The 27,753-nt window shown below is 39.4% G+C and overlaps 1 protein-coding gene across 1 annotated transcript in view; it reads right to left on the bottom strand.

Moving 5' to 3' along the window:
- The window catches only part of LOC104859319 (UL16-binding protein 1), a 106,613-nt gene extending 78,971 nt beyond the window's left edge, over positions 1-27,642 (bottom strand). Inside the window, exon 1 of the mRNA XM_010619857.1 lies at positions 27,444-27,642. The gene's annotated coding sequence lies outside the window, so the exon portion shown is untranslated. The remainder of the gene's footprint in view (positions 1-27,443) is intronic.
- Between the last annotated feature and the right edge of the window lie 111 nt (positions 27,643-27,753).

The raw sequence follows: 27,753 nt of genomic DNA, 5'->3' as shown, positions 1-27,753 counted from the left end.
GTAATCACCTTTCCCATTTTCCCACAGGACACCCACAGTTTAATGGAGAGGTTTATTGTGGCTCACAGTTTCAGAGGGTTCATTCCATGGCCGGTTGGCTCCAAGGCAGAAACAGCGTGGTGGAAGGGCCTGGCAGAGCAGAGCTGCTCTGTTCGTGGTGGCTGGGAAGCAAAGCAGTAGAACAGCACCAGAGAGGAAGGGGCCAGGGACCAGATAGAGCACCCAAGGTTATTCTTCCATGACCCACCCAGACATAACTGGAAAGACTTTACCAATCATGCAGGTGGCTCTCAAGGCAATAAATTTGACAACCTGAGCTGGTGCAAAAACTTTCTATTCTCCTTAGAGCTAATCACCTTCTAACATATGTTATAGTTTACTTCTTCACTCTGTTGTTATTTTCTGTCTCCTTTCACTTATATTTAAGTTCCACAAAAGCAAGTTCTCATTTTATTCCTGGATATTTCCCAAGTTCCTAGAAGGCATTTAATGTGTGCTCAGTGAACATTTGATGAAAGAATGCATACTTTAACAGAAGATGTGCAGTGTCTTTCTGGGCTTGACATATTTTCCTCCTGTGTATTTTTATGTGTTGGTAAAGTTCCCCTTTCCCAGTCCAATACCAAATTTCCATCGTTAGGTCTTTCACTTGCAGCTCTTTGATGTGGGTGAAACATCTTTGCTCCATTTTGTCAGTTATGGTTTCATGGCCCTTGTCACCTGGAAGGACTTCTTTAGCTGCTTTATCTTGACACCTCCACAAAGCCCTTTCATGAAGATCCAGGATCTCCTTTTGCCCTTGTTGTCTGCTGGCCACACCTAGTCCTAACTTGAGCCCACACTGGGTTCTTGAAAAACATTCAAAGTTCCTTGACAAACTCTGGGAATGTGACCATTCCTGCCTCTTTCTGCTCTGCCGGCCCTGTAGCCAGCCAACCTACCAGGCTCTGTCTGATTGGTTTCCAGGCCAAAGTCAGACACTAGCCCAAGGCTTTCCCAAGTGCTACTGTGCAAGCTCATCCCGTTAAAGATTTCAAGTCAGGCTTCTACAGCCCACCCCTTTGGGAAGCATGAATGAGACTCAAAGCAGCAGCCTTTCTCTCCAAGTCCTTCTGTTCCCCTGAGACAGGGTATGAAGTATTGCCCTACTCCTTTCGCTTATGTTTTCGCAAATCCTATGTGGTGATCTTACTTTGGAACGTGGTATCTATTGTCATTTGAGATCCAAGAAAAATGTGCTTTGATTCCCATTTCCATGGTTTATTTTCTACCAAGTTCCATGTCAACCACTCTGAAATACAAAGTTTATGTGCATGATCTCATTTAACCTTCATATCACCTCTATTTATATATGTGCTCATTTTATGTGTAAGTGGACCAAGGCTAAGAGAATTTAATATCTTGCCCAGATCAGCCAGCTACAGAGTGACAGAGCCCAGGTTCAAACTTGGCCTGACTCCATGGTCCAATAAAGATTATTGCAATTATTAAGAGTTTTTATTAGGGTTTTATTAAGTAAATCTCTAAAAATAGAGCTTTCAGATATTTCCTATAAGTCTCCTATAGTGCTCAGAATGATATGTCTTTATTGAAAGTGGGGAATAAGGTTCAGGATTTACCCATAATCTCATATGTGACTATAGTTCAGACCTGGCTTGGCTTTTCTCCCTGGACATATAAGTGAACATAATTTTCCAGGTTCCTAGTGGCCCATATGACTGAGTCCTAGCCAATAAAAAGTAAGCAGTAGGTGTGTGTGTGCCACTTCCAGCCTTGCCTATAAAAAGCTATTTGCCTTTCCTAAAGACTTCATTTCAAAATATTGGACTGACAGAGGATCCTCAAGAAGATAATGCATCTGACTAAGTCAGATTTATCCCAGGGATGCAAAGATGGTTCAACATACGTAAATCAATAAATGTACACACTATATTAACAGAGTCAAGGACAAAAACCACATCATCATCTCAATAGATGCAGAAAAAGCATTTGACAAAATTCCACACCCATTCATGAAAAAAACCCTGCAGAAAATTGGAATAGAGTCTATATCTTAACTTGACAAAGGCTATCTATGACAAACCAACAGACAACATCAAACTAAATGGCCTCAAGCTGAAAACCTTCATGCTGAAATCAGGAGCAAGACAAGGATGTCCACTATCATCACTCCTGTTCAATATAGTTTTGGAAACATTAGCCACAGCAATTTGACAAGAGAAAGAAATAAAAGAAATAAAGACAGGAAAGGAAGAAGTTCAACTGTCATTATTTGCTGACGATATGATACTCTACATAGAAGACCAAAAATACTCTGCCAAAAGACTACCAGATTTAATTGACAGATTCAGTAAAGTAGCTGGATACAAGGTAAACACTCAAAAATCAACAACCTTCTTGTACACAAATAACAGACTCATGGAGAGTAAAATTAGGGAAGCAATTCCTTTCACAATAGGACCCCCCAAAAAAAGAAATATCTAGGAATAAATCTAACAAAGGAAACAAAAGACCTCTCTACATTGAGAATGCTGAAAAAAAAAGATTGAAGAGAATATAAGAAAATGGAAAGACATCCCTTGGTCCTGGGTAGGAAGAATCAACATAGTGAAAATGGCCATACTGCCGAAAATGCTATACAGATTCAATGCAGTCCCTATTAAAATCCCAACAGTATATTTCACAGAACAAGAGAAAGCAATCTAAAAATTTATTTGGAATCATAAGAGACATAGAATAGCAAAAGCAAATCTAGGCCACAGAAACATGGCAGGGGGTATCACAATCCCTAACTTGAAATCATACTACAAAGACACTGTGTTAAAAATAGCATGGTACTGCCAAAGAAACAGACTGGAGGATCAGTGGAGCAGATTAGAAGATGCAGAAACATCTCCTGACATACTCAGCTACCTCATCTTTGAAAAGGAGCCAACTATCCTCACTGGAGGAAAGATAGCCTCTTTAATCAATGGTGTTGGAAAAACTGGATTTCAACTTGTCAAAGGTTAAAACTAGACCCTTATTTTTCACCATGCACGAAACTAAAATCCAAGTGAATTAAAGATATAAACATTAAGAAAGAAACACTAAATTTGATGGAAAATAAATTAAGTGGAACTCTTGAAGATATTGGCATAGGAGAAGACTTTATGAACAAATCCTCAGTAGCACAGGAACTAGCACAAAGAATCAACAACTGGGATCTCATCATTTTAGAAAGCTTTTGAACAGCAAGAGAAATCACAAGCAGAGCTAAGAGACAACCCACAATGCTGGATGTAACTGTATTATACATCTGAGATGCACCAATAAACTTAATTTTTTTCCTCATTGAGTTTATTGGTACATTTTCGGTATACAGTATAGTTACATTCATTATTGGGATCTTGTACCTTTACATGACAGATCTTGGTTCTCATATTTTCCCCTTGTCCCTGCCCTCCCTTCACCCCCTCTTCTCCTCTCCATTTACCAACACTTCATTTCCATTTTTACATTTTCTCATATTTTTTTCTTTTCCCTTGTTAGCTTTCTGCTACCCTTCCCAATTTCCCTACACTTTTAGCCCCTTTCTTCCTATTTCACATTGTCCATTATATCATTAGGATCTTATGTACTATTATAGTTTATTCACACCAGAAAACTATTTGGTATTTACACATGTGTGACTTATTTATTTCACTTAGGAGTATATCCACAATATGTATCCGTTTTCCTATGAATGAATCTAATTTCTCATTCTTTATGGCTGAGTACTATTCCATTTTATAGAAAAACCAAATCTTCTTTATCCAGTTTCCAACGGATGGACAAATGGGCTGTTTCCAAGATTTAGCTATTACAAACTGTGCCCCTATAAACATGGGTGTGCATATTTCTCTGTGATATGATTCTTTTAGTTCTCTTGGAAAGATACCCAGCAGAGGGATGGCTGGGTCAAATGGAACCTCCAGTCCAAGCTCTTTGAGGTATCTCCATATTGATTTCCATAGTGGTTGCACTAGTCTGCACTCCCACCAACAATGGAGAAGGGTTCCTTTCTCCCACAATCCCACCAACATTTGTTACTGTGTGATTTCTTGATAGCAGCCATTCTTTGTGTGTGAGGTGGAATCCCAGTGTTGTTTTCATCTGCATCTCTCGAATGACAAGTGATGTGGAGTATTTTTTCATATATTTACTTGCTGTTTTTACTTCTTTGCCTGAGAAATGTCTTTTCATTTCAGGTGCCCTTTTATGAATTGGGTCTTTATATTTGGGTGGGCTGATTGTTTTGAGTTCTTTATATATTCTACATAATAATCCTTTCTCTGAGGAGCAGCTGGTAAAAATTTTTTCCCACATTGTAGATTGTCTCTTAGTTCTGTTAATGGTTTCTTTTGCAGTGCAGAAGCTTTTTAATAAGATGAGATCCCAGTCGTTGATTCTTTCTGCTAGTTCCCATGCTACTGAGGATTTGTTCATAAAATCTTTTCCTATGTCAATGTCTTCTGGAGTTCTGCCTAAGTTATCTTCCAGCAAGTTTAGTGTTTCTGTTTTAATATTTAGATCTTTAATCCACTTGGATTTTAATTTAGTGCATGGTGAAAGATAAGGGTCCACTTTTAATCTTTGGCAGGTTGAGATCCAGTTTTTCCAACACCATTTATTAAAGAGGCTATCTTTCCTCCACTGAGGATGATCAGTTTCTTTGTCAAAGATGATGTAGCTGAGTACATCTGGATTTGTTTTTGTGTCTTCCAGTCTGTTCCACTGATCCTCAGGTCTGTTTCTTTGCCAGTACCATGCTGTTTTTATAACAGTATCTTTGTAGTATAGTTTCAAATTGGGAATTGTTATACTGCTGCCATGTCTCTATTGCCTACGATGGCTTTTGCTATTCTAGGTCTCTTATGGTTTCAAATGAATTTTTGGATTCTTTTTTCTAGTTCTGTGAAATATAGTGTTGGAATTTCAATTGGCATTGCATTGAATCTGTATAGCAGTTTTGGTAGTATGGCCATTTTCACTATGTTGATTCTTCCTACCCAGGAGCAGGGGATACCTTTCCATTTTCTTATATCCTCTTCGATCTCTTTTTTCAGAGTGCTGTAGTTTTCATTGTAGAGATCTTTTGATTCTTTTGTTAGATTCCTAGATACTTCATTTTTTGGATGCTATTGGGAAAGGAATTGTTTCCCTAATTTCTCTCTCAGTGAATCTGTTATTTGTGTACAAGAAGGCTATTGATTTTTGGGTGTTGACCTTATATCCAGCTACTCTGCTAAAAGTGTCAATTAAGTCTAGAAGTCTTTTGGTGGAGTTTTTTTGGGCTTCAATGTAGAGTATCACATCATCAACAAATAATGACAGTTTAAGTTCTTCCTTTCCTATCTTTATTGCTTTAATTTCTTTCTCTTGTCTAATTGCTGTGGCTAGTGTTTCCAGAATTATACCAAAGAGGAGTGATGACAGTGGGCATCCTTGTCTTGTTCCTGATTTTATCATGAGATACTTCAGTTCTTGGCCATTTAATAAGATGTTGGCTGTTGGTCCTTCATAGGTAGCCTTTATTAAGTTGAGATATAGACCATCTATTCCAATTTTTTCAGGGCTTTTTTTAATCATGAATGGGTGTTGAAATTTTGTCAAATGCTTTTTCTGCATCTATTGAGAGGATCATATGATTTTTGTCCTTGACTTTGTTAATATAGTGTATTACATTTATTGATTTATGTATGTTGAATCCTTGCATCCCTGGAATAAATCCAACTTGGTCAGGATGTGTGATCTTCTTCATGATACTCTTTATTCTGTTTGCTAGTATCTTATTAAGGATTTTTGCATCTATATTCATTAAGGAGCTTGTCCTGTACTTCTCTTTTTTAGTTGCATCTTTCCCTAGTTTAGGAATCAAAATGATAACTTGCTTCCAGGAATGAATTTGGAAGTATTGCTTCCCTTTCAATTTCATTGAAAAGTTTGAAGAGTAAAGGCAGTAGTTCTTCTCTAAATGTCTTGTAATATTCAGCAGCAAATCCATCGAGACCTGGGCTTTTCTTTCAATTTCACTGATTGTAATTGGGGTGTTTAAAATGTTTTTATCTTCTTTGTTCATCTTTGGTAATTCATAAGTATCTAGAAATCTGTCCATTTCTTCTGTGTTTTCCAGTTTGTTAGAGTACAGGTTCTCAAAGTAGGTATTAATGATCCTCTGGATTTCTGTTGGAGCTGTTGTGACTTTGCCTTTTTCATTCCTGATTGCATGTATCTGAGCCTTTTCTTTCCTTTTTAAAAATAAAATTAGCTAAGGGTTTATTGATTTTATTTATTCTTTAATAAAACCAACTCTTTGATTCATTCTTTTGTATCATTTTATTAGTTTCCATTGCATTGATTTCTGCTCTAATCTTTATAATTTCCTCTCTTGTTCAAGCTTTGGGTTTTTCTTGTTCTTGTTTTTCTAGTAGTCTAAGATTCATCATTAGGTTGTTTATTGGAGCTCACTCTGTTTTCCTAGTGTGGGCATTCAGTGCTATGAATTTTCCACAAAGAACTCCTTTCATTGTGCCCCATAGATTCCTGTATGTTGTATTGGCATTTTCATCTATATCTAAAAACTGTATAATTTCTTCTTTAATTTCCTCTGTGATCCATTGATTGTTTAGGAGAGTGTTGTTCAATTTCCATGTGTTTGTGAAGCTCCTATGGTTTCTTATGCTATTGATCTCCAGCTCGATTGCACTATGATTTGATAATATACAGGGAATAACTTCGATTCTTTTGCATTAATTCAGACCTGTTCTCTGAGCTAGTATGTAGTCTATCTTGGAGAATGACCCACGTGCAGCCAAAAAGAATGTATGCTCTGATTTTGTGGAGTGGAACATTCTATAGACATCTATTAAATCCATTCATTCAAAAGCTTGGTTGAGTTCTAATATTTCATTGTTGATTTTTTGCCTAGATAATCTGTCTATTTGTGATAGTGGGGTATTTAGATCTCCCACCACAATTGTATTAGTGCTTATTTGGTTTTTCATGTTACTTAATATCTGTTTTATATAGTTGGGGCATTAATATTTGGTGCATATATGTTTATGATTGTCATCTCTTCCTCTTGAATTGTTCCCTTTACAAGGATGTATGGCCTTCTTTATCTCTCTCTTTTTTTTGGTTCTGGGGATTGAACTTGGGTCCTTGCTCTTGCAAGGCAGGCCCCCAAACTGCTGAGCTAAATCCCTGCCCCCTTCTTTATCTCTCTTAATCAGTTTTCGCTTGAAATTTACTTTGTCTGTGAATAAGATTGCTACCCCTGCTTTTTTCTGGGCTCCTGTTGCGTGGAGAATTGTTTTCCATCCTTTCATTTTCAGTCTATGGGCTTCTTTTTGCACTAGGTGTGTTTCTTCTATACAACATATTGTTGGATTTGCTTCTTAATCCATTCTGCCAGTCTGTTTCTCTTGATTGGTGAATTGAAGCCATTGACATTGATGGTTATAACTGATATGTACTGTCTTATTATTGTCATGTTATTGTCCTTTTATTGACTCTTTTTAATTTTTTGCCTTTTTCTTTTTGTTTCTTGCCTTGCCTATTTGATTTGCTCTGTTGGGCCTCATGGTGTTGTGACCTTCATTGTCTTTTTCTAAGATATTGTTTAGAATTCCTTGTAGTGCTGGTTTGGTATTCATGAAATTTCTCAGGTGTTCTTTGTCATGGAAGTATCTTATTTCCTCATCCATTTTGAAAGAGAGTTTTGCAGAATACATCAGTCTAGGTTGGAGGTTGTTTTCTTTTAGGACTTGAAATACCTCACTCCAGGCTCTCTTTGACCTAAGGGTTTGTGTTGAAAAGTCTGCTTTGATTCTGATGGTCTTTCCTTTAAGTGATTTGTTAAGGGTTTGTGTTGAAAAGTCTGCTTTGATTCTGATGGTCTTTCCTTTGCAAGTGATTTGTTTCTTTTCTTTTACTGCTTGTAATACGTTGGGTTTCTGGGATCTTGATTGTTATGTGTCTAGGTGTAGATTTATTTTTATTGTGGCTAGTTGGAGTCCTACGTGCCACACTTATCTGTATGTCTAATTCTTCCCTTCTGTTTGGGAAGTTTTCTGTCATTAATTCTGTGAACAGTTTTTTAAGTCATTTGTATTTTCTCCTGCTACTTCATGGATTCCTATCATTTTTAAGTTATTATTCTTTGCATCATCTAGGAATTGTTGGATTGATTTCTCATGATCCCCTACTGTTTTTAAGAGACCTGTCTTTTCATGGTCACTGACTGCAATCTTATCTTCTGTATCTGAGAGTCTATCTTCGCATTCTTTTATTCTGTTGTGTACACTTTCAATGGAGTGTTTAATCTCCTGGATATCTGTTTGAATCTGTTTTATGGACTCCATTTCTTTCCTCTGTTGGACATTCATTGTTTCCATTTCTTTCTTATGCTGGGCCTTCATGGCTTCTATCATTGTCCTGAGCTCATCTATTTTTTTCTCAGTTTCTGTTCTAGAGTCTGGAATCATGACTTCCATTTTGCTCACCATCTCTATGGTTGGGAAATTATTTCTGTTTTGAATTTTTGTAGAGCCTGATTGATCTGTTTTGTTAATTCCTGTACTATGGGTTTAGGCTGTCCTGCTGGTTCACTATCAGACTTTTCATCCTCATTTGCCCTAGAGTTTGCCATTGGTGAACTGGAAGTCTGTCTTTGTGTCTTGCTTAAGTGTTTTCTCGTTTATTTTTGTTGTTGGGTTGTCTTTGGTTTAATTTTTGGGTTATTACTTAAATCTTCCTGATATAGTTGCACTTTAGCTTTTGAGTCTCTAATGACTCATAGACATTCTTATTTTCATAATATCAGAGAAAACAGCTCATTAAATCAATCACAATCTTTTATCCCAATTGATATGATCAGCAACACAATAGGATCTAGCACAACTTTCAAATTGACCACTTGTGGTAGTCATCAATCTATCACCTTTAAACCATGTGAATTAAATTAAAATCAAGAAGTAGCCCAAAATATGTTTGCAGTGAATACACTTTTCAATATGTCATCTTTACCATTTAGGATGGCGGCTTAGACAGAGTTAGGACGAGAGGAGTAGATAAGTGAAAGAATTGGAGAAGGTTTCAAGTGAAGACATAGGACATAGAATGACCACATAATCTTTAGGAAACTATTAAATTCAAAAGGGATAGACAGAGCGCAAGAATATATCCCCTTAACAGTAATAGGGGCTCACTTTTCCTTGAAACTTTTGACCCATGAGTGAGGTAAAATGACAGAAGAAAACAACATAAATAAAAAATAAAAAATGATAAAAGAAGAAATCTGAGTTAGTGCAGGAGCAGGAACAGAGAGTGAGATAAGGAATAATATGGTGGAGCAAGAAACAGTAGGAGAAAGAGGACAGAAAAAGGAAAGAATTTGAAGAGTGGAATGAGGAAAAGAAAGAAAAAAATGAATTTGAAGGGCCTATTTTAGACTATATATCTGCTGTCATAATATACCACGTGCACAGCCATGTGCAGATCCAAGTCCCCTGATGTCAGCTAGCCAATGGCAGATCCCAACGACTCAGACTGACCTCAGGCCACAAGGCCCAGATTGAGTTCCATAATCTCCTGTAGGGTTGAACTCCATACAGTTCTACTACAGGTTTTCCCCACCATATCTTTAAAGGTGTTCAAAGTTGGGAGCTCAGAAAAATCCCCTTTATGACCACTTCTGCCTCTGCAGAGTGGGTCCAAGGACTGGCACAATCAAGAGGTCTGGGGGTTAGGTATTTCAAGGGCACCCACTCGGCTACCTTCCTTGCTGGAGCTGGTGGCAGTGCAGGCAGGGGAGGGCACAGCTACTCGGTCCTACCAAATGGTCCTACCAGGGTGGAGGGAGAGCAGATCTCAGAGTGGCCTTCCCAAATCTCACCTTCCTCACTGGGGCTGGTGGTGTATAAACAGTGGAGGGCACAGCTACCTGGTCCCACAGAATGGGCCCAAAAAACTTAATAAAGATAAAGAGCAACATATTGGACTGCCTTGAAAATTACTTGACTTTCAACTTGAAGTTTCAGAATTGAAGGTGGCAAAGGTTTCTGAACTTGGGCCTTGTTTGACTTTACTGCATGGAGGAGGGCTGCTCATTTATCCAGAACTAACATGTGTACATGGATGAGTGGCCCTGGTGGCAGAGCTGTTACATATTTTGGGTGTCTGCCATAGCAGTTTGCTTACTCTAATGGACACATACTGTGTTACCAATATAGTGGCAGGTGCACAAGAGCTTGCAGGCCAGATGGAGATGCATGCTCCATAAAAACCAGAAATGGTCTGCTGAGGCTGCTATTTATTCCCCAGAAAAAATAAATGTATTGATTCATGTCTTTCCGGATAGCTTAGGATGTTATTTAATGCCAATAGGCTCAGCTAACTAGCTCCAGCTTGGGAGGTGTCATGGGGAGGTTTAAAAACCCCATAAATAAACATGATACCAACATTGTCTAGACCACATCAGATGAATGGTCCCCATTAGGAAAACTCCCTACACCCCATTCTAATTTCTCATGCACACTCAGAAAATTTACTAAAACCCTTGGGAAGGAAGTCATTAGTCTCGATCCTGCAAACAGAACCATCACCCTGTGTTCTTGCTTGCCTTCAACACTTCATTTTAATACCAGCCATTCTAACCATGCCCATGGGAAATGCAACATCTGGGAAGCTAGATATTGGGGCAAACAAATAGTTCAGCTTTTTAAACAAGCTCAGTTTATTTATTGTAAACACTTATTTTCCCCTAAAGAAGACAGTCTGCACTCAGGGTTCTTCCCAGTCACTGTGATTCACACCTTGTTCACAGCCTGCTTCAGTGTGAATTGCAGGGTGGCCTCTACTCTCCTAGGCAGAGGGAGCTGAGTGAGCAAGAGCTTGCTGAGCCTGAAAACCAGTTTATGAAGGAGGCTGGGTGGGTCAAGGTTTGGAAAAATGCACAAGGGCTGTGACCAGAAGGGATCCTCTGTGCTGAGATGCTGGCTGATGCTGTCACTTTGCTTTGGGATGGTCAGACATAGTGCATGCACAGTGTGTGCACTCCACAAACATTTGCTGGAAGGACAGACTTAATGAGAGGCTGGAGCCTAATGAAACAGTATCTGACATAGGGGCAACAATGGCTCACTCTGCCTGTTACCAGTGTGATTTGGGCAAATTACTTAACCTTCTCAGAGCCTCTGTTGCCTTCTTACAGGTAATGAGTTGCTGGGATTAAACAGTAGATGTAAGTGAAGCCTTTATGACAGTGGCTGGTATTTAGTAAGGATTATGTGACTGTTGCTATTATTATAACAGTAATATAATAATATATTCCCTATGAATATTGACTTTCAGTTGAAGTAATTTCCAATGTCTTTCTTTTAATAAACTGAGTAGAAAAAGTATGAAATAGTTACAGCTTATCAAGATGATATTTTTTGGTTCAAATGGCATTTGGTTTTAAATATCTTTATTCATTTTTTAAAAATTAGCATATATGGCCATGAATTTATTCATTAGATGAACTGCCTGCCAGATACTATACTAGTTACAGAGATACCAAGCTAATACAATAAGCCAAATCCATTGATTTTCTTCTGAGATTTTATAATCTAAACCCTGATCAAAATATTTTTTCTATAAATGTCCTGAAACCGCTTTGAGTTTATATTTTAAATCTTCACACTAAGCTGGTCCTTTTTTTCAGGACTCTTCTCTAGCATTCTTGGCTTATTCACTAGGTCCTGGGTCCAGTTTCTATTAATTAAAGAAACAACTGGCTTCAGTGCATTTGTATAAGAATTAACCATTCCGTTTTTTAAAAGATTACATTTTTAGATCACTGGCATTTGAAAAGGATTATTCCTAATTCTAAGTTCTATTTTATGTCCATCCCCCAGTCCCACAAAGTGAACAATGGAAAACATTGTGATAAGGTACGATAGCAGATGACTGGGGACCATGCACCTAGGACAAGGGTGCTGAGGCTGTGGGCCTTGGGAGCTCCCTCCAGTGGGGTTGGTGGGATGGGACATGAGACTGTTGCTCTTGTTAATGGGCCCATGGCAGATAACACTACCTGATGCCCAAAAGCACAATTCCTTGCTGAACTTAGACATGGCTTCAGAGCTCTTCCCACACAGAGAGGTAAACGGTCCTGCAAAGCGGTGTAAGTTATCATTGGAGATGAAACTTGTTTTCCGTTCCAATTTTGTGGGAGACCATAGTTAGAACCAGGGCACACATTTGCTTTTTAATGTTCTGGTTTAGTTCCTAGAGCTGGTGTAATCAGGTACCACACACGGGGGGATTAAAACAACAGAAATTCATTCTCTTGCAGTTTGGAAGGCCAGAAGTTCAAAATCAAAGCATTGGTGGGGCCATGGTGGCTCTGTTGAGAAGTTTGTGTGGGAATCCTTCTGTGTCTCTTTTTACTTGTCATGGTTCCTAGCAATCCTTAGTGTTCTGCCTCTGTCCCCACATAGTTTTTTTCTGTTTCTTCACACTGCCTTTTTCCATGTGTGTCTGTCTCTCCGTCCCTTCTCCTCTTTTTGTAAGGATGATAGTCATGTTGGGTTGAGTCTGCCCCATTCTATGACTCCATCCTAAGTAATTATACCTGCAACAATCCTATTTCAAATAAAGTCTTATCCTATGGTTCCAGAAAGGACATAAGGTGGGGTGTGGCTCTTTCTTTTGTCCTCATCACAAGTGGTTTACCTCAGTTAGTATTTGCCATTTTTGTCCTACAGGGTCAAAAAGAGGGTTTGTGGTGTGAGGAGAGAGAGCAGCAGGGGAGATATTGCAGGTCTAGGCTCATGAAGAAATTCCAGGAAGGGCCTTAGTGGAGGACAAGGCACCTGAAACACGATTCTCAATTTCATGGCCTGGAGGTTAGGAAGAGGGCCACAGTTGACTCAGCTTGGCTCCAAGCTGAGAACCAACATGCAACTGTATTCCTGGATCAGCACCTGCAGATGGCCCAGCTTATCTTCCTCATCTTGGCATCTGGCTTGTTCCTTGCACTGCCTAACTGATTTTAAAGCACAAAATAGAAGATACAGCACAATATGTAAATAGGATTCTTACTATGTTTCCCAGAAAGAGCCTGCATTTCTTGGCTCACTAGAATCATGCATTCACTTGAAATTTTATTTTCTGAAATGATGGCTGTGATTACCACTGCAGCTCCACAATACATACATTTACAGTTTGGTGAGTACCTTGAGGCTAATGTGCTTCATTATGCTCTACTGCGTTTCTGGGTTTTTCAGTATAAAACCTCATTCTAAGTTCATAAGAACTCCTACAGCCAGAGGGCATTTCTGGAATGTTTTATAATTTTCTCTTTCCATGAGATGGGCAGTCAGGGCAGAAGAGGTTAATGTCATTTATTACTTATCTTACAGCTTAGTACTTTGCTGTCCACACGGAATAGACTATGCTCCTTAGGTTTAGTTCATTTTCTAGGCTGTAACATTATTGCTGCACCACAACATACAATGTTATAATTTGGTCTTTTTTTCCCAAACAGTAAGTATGCACCATACTGCAAAAGATTTTTCTGTTATCTTAAAATGAAAATTAGAAAGAAATGTCATTATTTACTTTTTCAACATAATATGTCTAGGATCAATATAACTCTTTACACTTGAATATAAAAGACCATAAGCTTGAGGTATTTTTAAAAAATAAATAACTAGCTTTCTGGGTAGTATGACAGATTTGCTTATTTATATAATTATATGACTATTTCAGAACTCTTTGTAATCCTATAAGATTTTTTTTCTGTCCAAAAAGAGTCACTCTTTATATTTCAAAAACAGTTGGTAAATTGCTTTACCAATTTCAAATTGCACAATGAAATTCATGTGGTGACTGAACAGTGCATTTCTATAGAAATGCATTTCATAAAAATTATGGGGAATACGATGATGATGATATTGATTGTGAGGTTTTTTGTGGAGAAAAGACATAGAGGAGAGAGCAGTTAGGAAAAGGAAAGAGTGGAATGCCGTTATTACCTATATGATTGACCCCATGTGGCCTGGAGCACTGATCTCAACCCTGGGAAGTTTTAAACAACCCAATGCCAGGCCTGGTACCCAGAGACTGAATTAATAGGTCTGGTGTGGCCCAGCATCAGATTTGTGTCCTGTTTGTCAAGGGACCTGTAACTGTATCTCTGGCAGATGCCATGTATAACATATATGTAGCATATAACTGATTTTAAATATCTCAGTTCTCAAGGAGAGGGGTATGGAAAACTTCCTTCATTAATAAAAACAAAACTTGGCTACACCAGATTTGGAACTTGAATGGCAATCTTGTGTGTGTGTGTGTGTGTGTGTGTGTGTGTAGGAGTACATGTTTCTCTGTGGCTGACTGTCCCTCAAGACTCTCTCATGAAGATCCTAGGCTCCATCAAGCTAAGTTGGAATGGTGGGAAAGAGGATGCCCATAACCCCAAGGGCTCACCCTAACCATACATCCCTACCCTAAAGACCCTGTCTCAGAACTGAGAGATGGTTGGAACATACAAATAGAATGTTACAAATGAGTAGGCCACCAGATAAAAAATAAGATACCAGACCCACTACGTATAAAAAAACTCATGGTAGAAGTAGGGGGTCATTTGGCTTCTAGCAGCTTGGTTTCCTTGTCTTTCCAAAGAACATAGCAATCAACCTTGCAGGTGGACTGCTGCTATCATTTGAAGGAATTCTCCAGAAGCTCATGTGCTGGAAACCTAGTCCCCAGTGCAGGAGTGTTGAGAAGTAGGACTTTTGAGAGGTCATTGGTCATGAAGACTTTACCCTCAAGAATGGAGTAATCAACTTATAGATTAATGGATTGATGAATTATTGTAGAAGAGATGTTGTTATAAAGGGAGTTCTTTCTTGTTTTATCATGTGATGCCCTCTGCCATGTTACAGTGCAGCAAGAAGGCCTTCATCAGATGTGAAGAAGATACCAGTGCTGTGCTTTCAGACTTCCTAACCGCCAGAATAGGGAGCTAAATAGGCTTCTATTCTCTATAAATTATTCAATCTTAGGTATTTTGCTATAGTAACAGAAAATGGACTAGCTATCTTACAGGGTCACGGGAAAATTTTATGAGGTAATTATTTATAATAAAATGTCTGAACCTAATACTATCAGGGATGGGTAGCTTTTGGTAGCATTAGATGCAGTGTATTGTAAACCTAGGTCACCTGCTCATATATAAGACTAGCTTAGACTGGGCATGGTGGTGCATGCCTCTAATCCTAGTAAAGTCTGTCTCAAAACAACAACAACAACAACAACAACAAAATCTAGCTTAAAACTTGTCTACCCTGGTTATTGGTCCACTTCCCCATGGTGGATATACACAGCAAAATGAGGTCTAGAAAACTCTTCAGAGTCTAATCACAAGGCCATAGTAACATGGCTTATTCCACCTCCATCTGCAGAACTTCTGGAGTTCCAGCTTCTAGAAGGAACTCTCTATTCTCCAGATCACTGACGTTTGGAAAGCTAGGCCTTCATAGATATTCAATGTTCTGTTCCCTGGGATTGATCCTAGCATTCAGTAGCATGGCATGATCTTAACAGTAATCAGAGACCCACAGAGAGCAGGGACGAATAGTAATAAGAGACCCACATAGAACAGGGATGTCAATTTCTATCCATTCCTCCACACCACACAGTAGGAAAACAGTGCAGACTATGTGGCCTCACTTGGAAGGTTCCTATCTTTCCAGGTCACCAGGACCAGCTCTATTTTTATAAAAGATTTCCAGAAGAGGAAATTAAAACTAGTGTCTCATTCCCTCAAGCTGGAGGGCAATGCCCAGTTATTATTGCTATTATTATAGTTATTAAAGTATATAAGCCATTCATACTTATAAAATGAGATCTTTTAGCACAGTGCTTTTCAGAGTGTGTTTCCTGGACTGGTACTGTAACAGAGATGTGGAGAGCACAGAAACCACCTGGAGCTATCGTGGGTGAACAAAGGAAGCTGTTTTATTCAGCACAGGCAAACAGTCAGACTGGCTCTGAGCAGAACCAGCGTAGAAAGGGGAAGAGCATAGACTTAAGTAGAGAAGTAGTTGCTAGGCAGTTTCCAGAAACCGGTCAGAGGATCCATTGCCTTGAGGGGTCTGGGGACAAAGATAGGGCAATCTGTGCACCTCAGACCTGGCAGTGGTAAGATAGGTGTTTGTTGAAAAGAGGGCTAGGCTGTGATGGCCTATTCCCTTCAGTGACAAGTTTGTCTATAATGGTTCTGCCCCTGAGCTGCAAAGTTTCTCGCCTAACCAAGCTGGGTTTGGGGGGTGTGGGTAGGGGTGTTGGCCAGGCTGTGCCACGTTCTCGGGCATGACAGGCACCAGCTGATGAACTGTTTGCTATAAGGCCATGGTGAATTAAGTACAGAAGTGGAGAGTAGATGTTTAGAAAGTTTTTGAGGAATTGAGTAGTATCATGACACCATATAGGTCAATTTGAATCTTGAATAGTGTTAGACTGGCAGATGGCACTCACTAAGTTTTAGTAAAATACTACAGGACCACACTTAGGAAAACAAAATTGGTCTTTCACCACCGGTGGCCTTGGGAAAGTCTCCAGAACCATTTGTACTTTGCAGAGTTAGAATTACAATGTAATGTTACACCTGATTCCTCAGCCACTCTCTCAAAGATGATTTGAACCAATAAGGTATTGAACAGCTGAGGTTAATGCTAGAGATTCCACTTATGGTAAGAACTGAGAAAAAGTTGTTCCTTTGTTCATTATGGAAACATAATAAAACCTACAAGGAGGGTCGCTCCAGAGGGTGAAGCATGGCTTCCTATGAAAAAAAACAAAACAAAACAAAACAACAAAACACCCCAAAGATCTAAAGTAGTGCTGTTTTTCCTTAGTATGTATTTGCAATGCATAATAATTACATTCATGTTGGAGGATTGGTACATATGCTCCCCCCTTCCCTATGCAGAAGCTTTTACATTTGATATAATCCAATTGTAAAATTATGGCTATTATAACTTTGACAACTGGGGTTTTGTTCAGCAAGTTTTCACTGATGCCAATGTCTTCAAGACATTACCAATATTTTTTTCCTAGCAGATTCAGTATTTCTATTTTTATATTGGTATCTTTGATCCATTTTGATTTTACTTTAGTGAAGTTTAAGAAATGTGGATCTAGATCCATTCTTCTGCATGTGGATGACCAGCTTCCCAGCACCATATGTTAAAAAAGATGTCTTTTCTTCAGCACCTTAGTGACCCTTTTGTCAAAGATCAGATGGCTGAATGTTCCTGAGTTTTTTCTGCACACTTATTCTGTTCCATGGATCCACATGCCTAGTTTTGGGCCACTAACATGCTGTTTTTATCATTTTAGCTTTGTAACACAACTTGAATCAAGGATTGTGTTGCCTTCTGTTTTGCTCTTATTTTCCAGGAGTGTTTTCAGCCTTCTGGGTCCCTTTTGGTTACATATAAGTTTTGTTTTTTTTTTTTTGTTCTGTGAAAAACGCTGTTTGTATTTTGATTGAAGTTATCTTAAATTTATGTATCACTTTTGGTAATGGGGTCATTTGATAATATTGGTTCTGTCTACCCAAGAATAGCATATGTCTTTCATTTTCTAACATTTTCTTCAATTTCTTTGTTCTATATACTCTAATTTTCATTGCAAGGGTCTTTAACTTCTGTGGTTAGGTTAATTCCTAAGTATTTAATTTTTAAGATATTGTGAATAGTGGTGCCACTGCCTGCCTTGCAAGTATAAGGTCCCAAGTTTGGTTCCTGGTACAAAAAAATAGATATTGTGAATATTGAGGTATTATTTTCCTGATTTTTCTTGTTGTTGTTGGTGTAGAGTTATGCCACTGATTTTTGTGTGTTGATTTTTTAAACCCCATCATTTTGCTGAATTCATTAGCTCTAATAGTATTTAATTTTTTTTTTTTTTTTTGGTGCCAGGGATCGAACTCGGGTCCTTGCTCATCTTCAAATAAGGATGGTTTCACTTCTTCCTTTTCTATACATAAGCCTTTTATTTCTTTCTCTTGCCTGAGTACTCTGGGTACAATTTTGAGTACTTTGTTAAACAGAAATGGTAAGAATGAACTCCTTTGCCATTTTCCTGGATTTAGGAGGAATGCTTTCAGTTTTTGCTCACTTAGAATAATGTTGCAGTTGGCTTGCCATAAATAGATTTTATCAATTTTTGGTAGGGTCTTTCCATACTTATTTTCTTCAGGGTTTTCATCATGAATGGGTATTGGATTTATCAAAAGCTTTTATTCTATGTTTTGAGATAAACATGTAATTGTTATCCTTACATCCACTTATTGATTTACTTATATTGAATCATACTTACATCCTTGGGATGAGGCCAACTTGGTCATGATCTAGCACCTTTTTGATATTTGCTGCATTCTGTTTTCAAGTATCTTGTTGAGAATTTTTGCATCTGAATTCATTAAGGAGATTGGTGATTTTATTTTTTATTGAGTACTTATCTGGTTTTGGCATCAGGGTACGAATTTGGTATGTTCCTTCCCTTTCAATTTCATGAAAGCATTGGAGAAGTATTGATATTAGCTTTTCTTTGAAATTTTGGTAAAGTTCAGTGGTGAATTCACTGGGTCCTGGGCTTTTTCTTAGTTGGCAGAGTTTTTGTTACTATCTCTATTCCATTGCCTATTAATGGTATGCTCAGGGTTTTTATATCTTCTTAGTTTGGTTTGGTAATCCATATGTGTCTAGGAATTTATCTATTTCTACTAGATTCTCCAAATTATTCTCCAAGGAATTAAGCTCTTGAAACAGTTTCATATACTCTTCTGGATTTCTGTAGTGTCTGTTGTGATTGCACCTTTTTCATGTCTAATTTCAGTGATATGAGTCTTTCTCTTTCTTGTTTTGCTAAGTTTGGGTAAGGGTTTATCAATTTCTGCCTGAGCTAAGCTCTGCTTGTGCCCTACAGTGTCTATTCAGTCGATGAACTCAGTGGTGTCTAGGGCTCACAGAGCTCATTGGATTTGATAGGGGGCAAGAGGGTTCCCATGTGGGCACTGAACTCTGTGGTGTTTGGATGGTGGGTAGTGGACAGGAGAGCTCTGTGGGTACAGAGCTCTCTGGCATTTAGGGGAGCAGTGAGAACATATGAACTTTGGCACTGTTCCAGTGTCCTTTCTCCTCTTATCACACTGGTTGAAACTGCTACCCATCCCTGCAACTCACTGAGCTACAGATCACTCAATTTCAGGTTTCATTCCCAACCAATACAGTACCTCTGTTCCTCATTTGCAAGGGCCCACCAGTCTTAGCTCAGTCACTGCCCTCTGAGTGACTTTCAGTTTCTATAATACCCTCATCTGTGAATATCTTGCTAGCCGAGCTTCTTCTCCCAGTGAGAAGGGGGTTAAGATAGATGGGCACTGGACAGTATTTGCCAGACTGAGTGCTGATCACAATGTCCTGGTCACTGCTGCTATACTTAGCTTTTTCCCTCAAAGGGTTAGAGCTTTTCCCAAGGTGGTGTGTTTATGAACCTGGGATACAAGTAGTGCCAGATTCAGGAGGCAGCTCTGCTTCCTTTTTGAAATACTGTACCCATCAACTGCAATTTGTTTGGTGGGCTTCTTGTTCAGCTTGCCTTCCAATATTTGTGTCTTTGTTGGCTCCATGTTCCTTAGTACCTATGCTTTCCAGTGTGTGTATTTCAAATGTCCCATGAACACTGTTGTCTCTAAGCCTATTGCTTTCTCCCTATGATTTAAAATCACCATCTGACTGGGTCTATGCTAGGAGAGGTGAAAGAGACCTGCATTTTCTTGTATTGGCATTGAAGAGTGAAGAAAAAATAATGTGTGCAACCAGAAGTAGAGACAGTTGCACTCATCAAATTTGGAGGATCTACCATGTGCTAAACACTGTTCTTGATTCTGAGAGTACAGAAAACAATTAGCCACATCCTCACTTTCAATTTAGTGGGAGGGCCAGATGACCTAACAAACACTTTCTGTTCTCAATGAGACACAAAACATTACTGTCACTACTGTTTCTTCTGGTTCAAGGAAGTAGAAAAATCTAGGTGATGAAAGTTCCTGTCCTTATGAATTTACATCCTGATAGAGCAGTGAATTAATAAACAAATGCACATGTAATTTCTAAGTAGTCATGTGAATGAGAAAGAGAGACAAAAAGGGCAAGAGAGAAAGAAAGGATGAAGAGAGAAGGCCTTTCTGGAGAAATGAAAACTAAGCAGAAACCTGACAATTTAAAGACTCGACAGGTGATGTAAAAGAGACAAGGATGGTGGCCAAGAGAAAGTATGAGGGTGATATCTCACTAAAACTAGGAAAGCCACAAAAAATTTCATCAGGAAGCTGAGAGCAGAAATGGTCCTAAAGGGGAACAAGGGGTTATCCTGGCACCGGGAGAGACTGAGGAGGGCAAGGTTGTAAACACATGCAAAGGCAGACTGGAACTACTTCCTGTGTGGAACCACAAGTTCAGCATGATCCTGGGAGCAGTGAATGGAGTGTTTATGGGGTGGGGTGAACAGATGTTAAAGCAGAAACAGGGCCAGCTTTGTAAGGAAGGACAAGTTATTTTGGACTCTAGTCTGCAAGGAACAGGGAATATGAAGGCATTTTGAGCATAATTCCAGCCAGCATGACATGATCATTTTTGCATTTAGTAATTTCTCTGTGGGCACAATAGAGATGACGAAAGGAAGGTAATTAGTCCTGAAGGGCCTGGAGACAAGTTAGGGGATCAAAGGAGAAATCTAAGTGAGAGGGCATAGATCTGAGATCTGAGATCTGGCTAAAACATGGAATAATAGGAATTTGCTTATCACTTGGACATGTTAGATAAGGCAGAGGTTGATGATTCTCAAGTTTCCAGATTGGATAAAAAAAAAAAATGGAGTAATAGTTCTAGCAAAAGGAATAGAGGAAGTCATGCATGTTTAGTTTGGAAAGATGGGTGATCATTTGGTTCATGCTGCTATAATGGAATACCCAAGACTGGATAAATTATAACACATGAAGATGTTTTTCTCATAATTATTGGAACTCCAGAAGCAAGGGCCTGGCATTCAGGGTCTGGTATGGGCTTTCTTGTATCTGCACATGCTGGAAAAGATCCAGCGGTAAAAAAGATGGAGAGCAGCTTCCTTGTGACTCTTTCATAAGGGCACCAATCCATTCATGAGGATTCTACACTTGTGATTTAATCATCTCCTAAAGCTCTCACATTTGAATACTACTATCCCATTGGAGATTGTCCATGTGGTAATTTGGGGGAACACACTCAGACCACAGGACTGGTGACATCACTTGTGTTGTTTTTAGGTTTGAGGTGGCCTGCAAAACATCCAGGTGCAAGTGCCAGCTGAGTAAGCCACTGGGCATACACATCTGCTCTCCATTTGTTGGGACTTGTCAGTGGGAGGAAACAAAAACTGAATTTACTGTATGGAGATAATTGGAAAAGGTTGAAACAGGTACATGTTTTCCCACTGCTCTGACTTCAGGACACAGCTCCTCTGGGACACTTTCGGAATGTCCACCCCTCTGTGTTGTCATTCATTCACAGATAAGAACAGCTGCCTACCTGAGTTCTTTTTCCTAGTAACGCACTCCACTCTCACAACCTGTGCACCAAGCACTACTGCTAATGCACAGAAGGGTTAAGTACTTATCAAAGTCAACCAGTGCCTTAGTGGCAGAGATCAGATTCAATCCAGGCAGCTAGGATGTGAATACATGCTGGGGGACACTGTAATATACTTGTTCTCAAGCTGTAGGCTCTGCAAACACTGCCTTCTGATGTTTACCTCCAGGACACTGCCATATTTTTTGCAGGAGGCTGGAGGTCCAGCCAACATGCATCTTAAACTCCAGAATATTCTTCCTCTTTAGTTCCTTTGTAATCTAGGAGGATCACAGGCATGCCCTGTGTCAGCCATTTAGGGTCAAAGTTGTTCACCGGAATGCTTAATAACTCAGTAATGGCAGAAAGAATGCCACAGGGAGCAATAACAAGCCTGGAGTGTGCCATTAAAATGAAGAGCCAAGATTGGCACTTGCAGGCACGCTTCAGGCCAAAAGCAGGACTGTGTGCACTGGACTCTTTGCAACAGTGGTTCACAATCTTTTAGTGGGTTTGGAAATCAGTCCTGTAGGTTGTGACCAGCATTCTTTAAACTTAATGGAACAGAACAGAATAAGATGTGTCAGAGTGTGTGTATATTTGGGTCATGGCAAAAAATGCATTTCTTGTTGTGGTTTAAGATATTTTTAAAGCACAGAGATAGGTACTTTTTACAGTGCTGACATCCACAGTTTAAAAAAATGCTGTGCCTTTTCTCTCATGAATTGCTCCAAGTTTGTGTTTATGCATTTTGTATTTGCACAGTGCCTCAGCATTACATGTAGTGCACTGTAGATCCGAAGTGTGGACCTGAGATCTATTGGAGTCTTAATGTGGGGCACCTGTGGCATACAGGTGCTTGTTAAAGTGAAAGAAGCTGCAGCAAAGGCAAAATAATGACCGGAACAAAACTACTGAAACTGCATTACACAAAAATACTTCTGCAAGGTTATTTGTCCACCTATGTGCCCAAGCTGGGACTGATGCCATCCTTGTTTTTGAATCTTGTAGCCCAGGATTACTGTTGCAAAGATTATGTAATCTTTGTCATTTTCCCTTTAAAATTTTCCCATTTCCTCAGCCTCTCTGAATATGTCCACATATATATCAATTATACTGCTCTGCTAGTCTTGAACAAACACATTATTTTTGGAGAATCTCTATTTATTGGATAGATTGACATAAATAACAAATGCTCATGTATGAGCAAGGAAAGGGTCATGAGTAGAAGTGGGAACCACCTATGTGTAAGGCAGGCTTCTAAGAAAAAGATCTCTTGAAAACTTCTTCAATGCAACAAAGAGGCAGAGGAACCCTGTTGGCATCTAAGAGATGCAAGAGTTTATAAAGCAGGCAGAGAGCTTCAAGACTGTCAAATGTAGCCGGAGATCAAGTACATCATGGATTTTAGCAATATGGAGTTGGCTGGTGACCTTCGTGAGGGTTCCTTAAGTCAAGGGACGGCAGTAGACTGCAGAGGGTTGATGTGGAGACCCAGAGATGCAGGGGAATGGCCTACTCTTCCAAAATGCTTGGTAGTGAAAAGGGAGAGGAGAAGAGGCCCTTGGCTAGAAGAGAGGGTAACATGGTCCACTAGAAACAAACTTGATCCTACTTACAAAGAAAAAAATATTCTACAAGCTAGGTAACTGAAATGTGCAGGGATTTAAATCCATGTTAAAGAGAATGAGACAAAGCTATGGATTGTTTTTCTGCTTCCTATCATCATGTCTGAACAGTCAGATAAGAATTCTTGCTAAATGTGGAGACAAAGTTTTAGACCTGTGACAATATTATTTTATTATTGATATTATTTATACAAGGAAGAGCTAAATTTAGTATGGAATTATGATTCCAAAATTTAGAGCCTGATATACTCAAGGGTCCAGATGTAGGAACCCCCACCCTGAAAAATAAAAACAACCCATATAACAGTAGTGGCTAGAGGAAAAACTAGCTTGACATACTGCAAACATTATTCTTCTTAATTATTCTACAAAGGACAATGAAATAAGGGACTGTATTTGAAAACTAAAAATGCTGAGGATAATCTATAGAATTCCAAAGGATAGTTTTATTTTCTTCTAAAAACCACACATACAACTACTCATCATTTGTGTTTTTATTTTATCAAACCTCTGAGAGAATTCAGATATAGACATCTTATCATTGGCATCATTAACTCAAGATTAGAATAGTATGCTCAGGTTTATGGCCCTGGGCTGTAATAATAACATTCTCAAGGTAGATTACCAGATATTGCATAATAATTGTGACATCTAGTCTTTAAGGGGTAAGAAAATTTGCATCTGAGTATAAACATTTTTACAGAATTTAATTATCTCCCTTGGGGGGCTAAAGGAAGAAAGCCCTGGAACCCAGGATTAAGTTCTCTTATCTAGCCTTTGGACATAAAGATCATATTCAGAGATAGAAGACCTATATAACTGCCCCTCCAAAAACTTTTTTCACAAATCAAAGAACAAGAGGAAAATGCACAAGAAAGAAAATCAAAGCTATGAACAAAACGGGATTGAGAAATAGCACTATTTTAGGCTGCTCTCAACAGGAGGGATCCAAGTGCCTTAGCTAAGGTAAAAGCTCATCCCTTGCATGCTAGAAATTTCCTGGACTATTCCATTGACTAAAAGCTCTTCATTGTTTTTGAGTAACTGGAATTTAAAAAAATAACTTTCCTTCAATAGATATTTGTGCTTGTATCTTGTAGATGAGAAGCATTGTTGGCTTTGCTGTTTATTATTATTTTTACTTTCTTGCAGGGCTGGGGATTGAACCTACTGTCTACAGGCTTGCTAAGCAAGTATTATTCCTGTGAGCTATACTCCCAGCCCCGCTGAACAGTTTCTGGGCCAAGGGTCACTAGCCTGGAAATGATTCCTTCATTCCCAAATATTTTGTCTTTTTTTTTTTTTAATCTGCAAAAGCAGTATTTCTACTGTCTGTCAAGACTTGAACACTTAAGTTTACTTTTTCAAACATGGAATGAAGCATGTGCATCTGAGGGACCGGGACACAGAGCTCACTTCCAATGTAAGGACTACTGCCCTGGCTGGAACAAGTGGGCCCATAGATAGAGGACTCTCGAGGTTAGTTCAACTCCTACTTGCAAGGCCAGGTGACTTACTTAGGTATTTGAAAGTAACACAACCCTGGAAAGTGACTGACTATTCATAGACCGTTTTTCTACAAGTTCAGGTACCTAAATTTTTTTTTTTTAATTTTATTGAGTTTATTGGTACATTTTAGGGATACAGTACAGTTACATTCATTGTTGGGATCATGTACCTCTACATGACAAGTCTTGATTCTCATTTTTTCCCCTTACCTCTGCCCTCCCTTCACCCCCTCCTCCCCTCCCCATCTACAAACACTTTATTTTCATCTTTTCATTCTCTCACATTTTTTTCTTTTCCCTTTTTGTTCTTCCCCTACGCATCACACCTTCCCTACACCTTTAGCTCTTTTCTTCAAATTTCTAAATGTCAGTAATCTTATTAGAACCTTATGCATTGTTGCAGAATATTCACACCAGGGAAACTAAAATTTATGCCTTCTAGTACCTGTCATTTTTGAACTTGTAAGTGAAAGCTCGTTTTAAGTACAAAGGAAAAAACACCCTATGCAGTGAGAAAAACTTGACACAAGAATTTCTCAGAAAGAACTCTGTGAATTTTCATAAATTCTTTGAAGTTATTCTTGAATGAATGACTTCATTGTCCAAGGACCTTAAATAAGGAGTTGGAATTTCCTACTCTTTGCTACACTGTAGGATCACACGCAGTTTTCAAAGTAATTGGCGTATTATGGGATCACAGTGCCACAAGGCAGAGATTTTATATAGGTTCTCCTCATTAACTAAGGTTTTAGGTGTCTTTGTTTTGATGTAAATTCTTCTGGTTAGTGGTGTTGGTTAAGGTTGGTGCAGCCAACATGAGGTACCGCATGTCTGGACAGAGACAAGCTTATTCTGTGTGGGGGACACTGTTTCTGATTACTGCTCTATCTCTTCTTGAGCTGGAAAACAATTTCTGAGCAAAAAAAAAAGGGTTTTCCTTCGGCTAGTCGACCTAGCTGACAAGGAGCCACCCCCAGCTCACACCCCCTCCCATGTGTAACACATGTCCTCCTTTATTATCCTTCGTTCTCAGGAAGTGTCTGTATCCCGTGTACCTTTCTATCTAATCATGTAAATTCAGTGTAACTTCCTCAGCCGATGAACTGATGATAAATGCCTTGAACTGATGATGAATGCCTTGTTTCTGTATCCCCACCCCTTCCCTTAACCCATATAAACCCTGTTCACTCCCAGCTCCAGGCTGATTGCTTTGTGAGAAATCACCAATAAGTTTGCCAGGGTAATAAACTTGCCTCCAACCTCCGGGTACGTTCTCGATTCTTCTTGGCCTGATCTTGCTATACCACTAAGAGCTGCCACACTGTGGACTATAAGCCTGCCATTGCATTCTCATAGACAGAGTTCCTTTTTGTAGAGGTGCTCACCGTCTTGGCTCTGTGCTCAGGATTTAAAATGATCCATCCTACCAAGGCAGATGGGGGCAGATGTGTGGATAATGGACATCCATCTATAGGAGCCAGTCATGGTAATTCACCTTCCTTGTCCCTAATGGGTTTGTAAGAAAATTCACCTTCTAAAGGACAGCGGGCCTCTTCTTTGGAGTGGAGTGCTAATCCTTTAACTCCCTAACAGAAGTCCAAGAATAATATCAACCACGCTGTTTCACACGATCTTCTCATAGATCCTTCTTGTTCACTCTTCAAAGTCTGACTTAGTATATGATGAGCCCAGGCATGGAACACCTTGGGAAAATCCCTACTCTAGGCTCTTCTGGAAAAACTCAAACAAAGGGAAGAATGGCAGTCATCAATCTGAGCCAGAAGACCTGAGCATTATGTGATAACAGAGCCCTTACCAACTGGTTCCTTCTTTTATTTTTGGTGTCTTTATAGCTATTGGTCTAGAATCCTACACAGAATCCCTTCCACCAAAGAAAATGTTGGAGTTAATTGATTTGGTTGTCTATTTTAGTTCTGAGAAACTTTTGACTAAGTGCAAGTAACCTTTACCAACTCTTTTTAATATTCATAAAAATTACTTGATTTGGAACATCTTTGTGGTTTCTTTCAGTTTTATGAACAGAAATGTATTGTTATGTGTAGTAGAAATATGTTAGTGTCGCCCTGTAATTTCACACATATACATGCAGTTTTCTGTTTCTAACTTTACTGCCTGCCCACCTCTTTGTCTTAAACGTTATAATGAGCCCATTCATTCATAATTTTACTTGGTTTCATGATGGTTTTCAAGGAGAGTTAGTGCAGCTGCTTTCCCGGGTAAAAAGAGGGGCGGCGGGAGATGGCTAAGCAGGAAACACAAAACTATATTTTTAAACCCAGCAAACCCTGCCTTTTAGAGAAATGTTTAGGATCAGGAAGTCTCGAGCCCTTCAGAACTGGAGCTGACCAGGCCTTCTGTCCTTTGATATAAAGATATCTTAATGACGAAACAGATGCTTGCTAAGGAAAAAAAAATTAGTGTGGATATAATTTTTCAGGTGCGGTGGTTGCCTGATTGCACAATCATCAATTTTCTCACAATCGGAGAGAAAGAGGCATCCATCGTGGTGTGAATAGGAATGTGGGTGGGAGCTACGGGGTGGGGCCAAGAGGAAGGAGACCTCCCGGGCCGACTCCGTGTCGTCCAAGGGGCGAGGAACCTACCTTCGTTCCCAAGTCTTGTTCCTGACGATCACTCTTCTGGGGCAGGGGTCGATCGGCCACTAGAGGCTGCGGGTTCTGCGCTCTCCGGGACTGCAGGAGAAGCGCAATTTCGCATCTGTAAGACCAGAGACTACTGCACCCGGGTAGAGGACTCTACCCTGGCACCCAGATTCGCGTCAGTGCCTACCACTATCTAAGCAGCCAGATCCCCGCTCCCCCCCCAGGCGGTGCCAGACCCCGCCTCCCCTGACCCGACAGGCGGAGTCTTTAAGGCCGCGGTCTCCGCCCTCCTGAGCGCCCCTCCCTCCCC

This window comes from Fukomys damarensis, unplaced genomic scaffold (genome assembly GCF_012274545.1).
Source record: "Fukomys damarensis isolate Sample0158 unplaced genomic scaffold, DMR_v1.0_HiC HiC_scaffold_14, whole genome shotgun sequence".
NCBI classification, from domain to species: domain Eukaryota; kingdom Metazoa; phylum Chordata; class Mammalia; order Rodentia; family Bathyergidae; genus Fukomys; species Fukomys damarensis.
This window is presented reverse-complemented; position numbering and strand designations above follow the sequence as displayed.